At 52.9% G+C, this 3,234-nt stretch overlaps 1 pseudogene; it reads right to left on the reverse strand.

Moving 5' to 3' along the window:
• Positions 1-1,571: 1,571 nt before the first annotated feature.
• On the reverse strand, positions 1,572-2,820 carry LOC149870665 (uncharacterized; annotated as a pseudogene).
• Between the last annotated feature and the right edge of the window lie 414 nt (positions 2,821-3,234).

Here is a 3,234-nt window from a genome sequence, read left to right on the forward strand (position 1 = left end):
TTCTTGTCCTTAATCTGGGAAGCTAGTCCCAGTTCCATCTCTGCCTTGGCCTTCCTGACTGCACCCCTACATCCCCGAGCAACTGCAGTATAGTCATCCCTGGTGATGGCCCCTCCTTTCCATTGGGTATACACCTCCCTTTTAGCTAGGAGACATTCCCGGATGCTTTTGGTGAGCCATGGGGGCTTGTAAGCCCTCCTTCTCCCTTTGATCCACATTGGGATTACCACCCTTTGGGCTTGGAGGATCGTCTCCTTAAGGAGCAACCACTCTCATTGTACATCTGGCTCCCTTCCCCTCTGGGACCTCAGTGCTTTCCCAACTATTCTCCTTAGCTCATTGAAGTTTGCCCTCCTGAAATCTAGGGCTGCTGCCTTGCTTCAGGCCTTTGCCACCTTGCGCTGGATGGTGAATTCCAGCAGGCGATGATGACTCGCCCTGGTGGTCGAGCACCCGCAGCCCCCTCACCAGGTCATCTCCCATGGCCAGCACCAGGTCCAACAATGCGTTTCCCCTGGTGGGGCTGTGCACCTCCTGGGTTAGATGGAGGTCCTGCATTCTGGCTAAGAACCTACGTGAGCAGTCAGTTCTGGCTGACTGCTTTTCCAAGCAGATGTCCGGGAAGTTCAGGTCCCCCATGACTACCACATCCTTAGGCTTCACTACTTCCGTGAGCTGACCTAAGAATTCCTGGTTGAGCTCTTCCCCTTGGTTGGGAGGTCTGTAGTAGACCCCCACTGTTAAGTCTCTTTCCTCTCGACTGCCTTGTATTCTAACCCAAACAACTTCAGAGTGCCCTTTCTCTAATACTTTGTTAATTGATGAGGATGGGTATTCCTCCTTAATGTAGAGTGCCACACCCCCACCTTTCCTTCCTATCCTGTCCCTCCTGTACAGCCTATAGCCCTTGACATTCACCACCCAGTCATGCGCTGAGTCCCACCATGTTTCAGTCATCCCCACTATGTCTGGGTTGGTGTCAGCTAGCAGGAGGGTGAGTTCCTCCTGCTTGTTTCCCATACTATGAGTGTTTGTGTAGAGGCATTTGAGGCCTCCTGTGGATGTGTGTACTGGCCCCTTAATCACAGCATTGCCCTGGCTCTGTCACTTACCTGTGGATATGTTTCACTCGTTGGTCTAGGCTGGACTGTACTTGTGAGTGTTGCTTGGTCTGGCAGTCCAATGATTCCTCCACCCCCATCTTCCCCTTCCCCCAAAGAGCCTAGCTTAAAGCCTACCGGAGGAGGTCCGCCGACCTAGAAGAAAACACACGCTTACCTTTAGGGGAAAGGTGGAGCCCATTCCATCCGAGCATGTCTCTTGTCATGATGTGCCAGTCATGGGTGAAGAAGCCAAAGTCTGCCTCGAGACACCATTCCCAAAGCCACCAGCTGGTTCCTGCGATGCATGTTTCATGTCATCTTCCAGGTCCACTCACTCCTGTGCACCTATCTCCTTTAGCACTCACCCCAGAGTGTGGTAGTTCTCCATCAGGCGCTCAGGGCTTCTCCTGGCCGCATCATTAGTACCCACATGGACTAGGACCATGGGGTAGTAATCGGTAGGCTGAATCATGTTTGGATCATCCCTTTCACATCCTGAATCTTTGCTCTAGGTAAGCAGTAGACCTCGCATATCAAGGGGTCCTGGCGACAGATGGGGCCCTCTGTACCTCTCAGGATGGAGTCATCTATGATGATCATGCAACGCTTCCTCCTACTGGCCTGCTTATCTCATTCGGCCTGCTCAGGACATGGAGAGCGTGGAGTTGCCTCCTCCCTGGTTTCCTCCTCTCCTTCCTTCTCCTCCAGAGTTGCCAGGGCCTTGTACCTGTTCTCCAGCTGGACTGGAGGAACTAGTACTGCTGTGTTTCAAGCAGCCCTGGTCTGGGAGGTGACCATTTGCCACTTAGCAGTGGAGGGCACTTCTTGAGGTGCATCTTCCTTGGGTGCATAACCGTGCAGGGAAAGAAAATATCTGTCAATTTCTTCCTCTGCCTCCCTGATTCCCCTCAGCCTGCTAACCTCCTCCTGGAGCTCCTTCACCTGCACCTCCAGGGCCATAAGGTGGGTGCGTGCAGGACAGGTGTGGGGGTCCCCAGTCCCTGCCCCCACAGGCCTTGCTGGGCAACTCCTGCAGGCCAGGGGTTGGGGGGGACGCCAGCTTCTCCGTGGGTTCTGTCTGGGTGGAGGCCTCAGATAAACCCCGGGAAGGCTGTGAGCCCTGGGCAGAGGCCCTGGCAGCACTCCGTGTCAACACCATCGTAGGAGTTGCTGCCTGTTTCTGGCTGTGTGTGGTGCTTTCGACCCACGCTAGCAGGAGTCTGCCTTCTGACCCTTCCTGCTTGCCTGCCTGCATGAATGCCGATGCAAATGCCAGCGTGCTCTTACAGAATGCACCTGTTTGTGCACTCTGTTCATGCGGCTCAGGAGTAAGGCTCCCTACCGGCTCAGTTAAGAGGGATCTAGGGGGTTTCCCCTCCAGATCCGGTTCAGCTGCATCGGTCCCTCTGCCCCACTTACCTTAGGGGGATCTGCTGCTGTTACCCCCACTGCTGCTGCATTCACCTCTGCTCCGGGTCTGGTAAGGGGGAACACATGTGTGCAGGACACACGTGTGCCTGGATCCCTCCTCTCCCTACTGCTTCTAGCTCCCAAGTGCTGGGAGCTACGTCAAACCCCGGCTTTTAAAGGCCGCAGTTTGAATTTCCCACTGCTGCCCCAACCACCAATCAGGTGCTTCGGTCTCACTGCCTGCTGGAGATCCCGCCACCTACTCTCCCCCGCTGGGAGGATCTGTTAGTAATGGCAAATACGACATTACTCTTGGAAAGCATCTTTCAGCTTGATCCTTTCTTGGAAAGCACATCTATCTTCTATAATATTTTAATGATAATGATGGCTGAATATTCTAAAAATTGTAATAGTAATATTTGAGTTCTGTTGCACAGGCTGACTGGGAGCAATGTGCTTCTCGTCAGCATCTACATGTGTGCTTCACTGGATTAGTTTAATGTGCTGATTTATAGTCCCCGTATATACAGGTACTAGAAACTTCTACATTAGACTAATCTATTGCACAGTTATTGCTGCACGTATGTAGATGATGATGCTAAAGCATCTCACATAGCTGCACCCTTAGGACATGTCCAGATGAGAGCTCATGTGCTTCTTGCCCCATCTCAAACCCCTTTGAGACAGGGCAACAGGCATGCGTGGCAATGAAAAAGAGTGG

Source organism: Crocodylus siamensis, chromosome 2, assembly GCF_052110815.1.
Source record: "Crocodylus siamensis isolate JL-2025a chromosome 2, ASM5211081v1, whole genome shotgun sequence".
Taxonomy (NCBI): domain Eukaryota; kingdom Metazoa; phylum Chordata; order Crocodylia; family Crocodylidae; genus Crocodylus; species Crocodylus siamensis.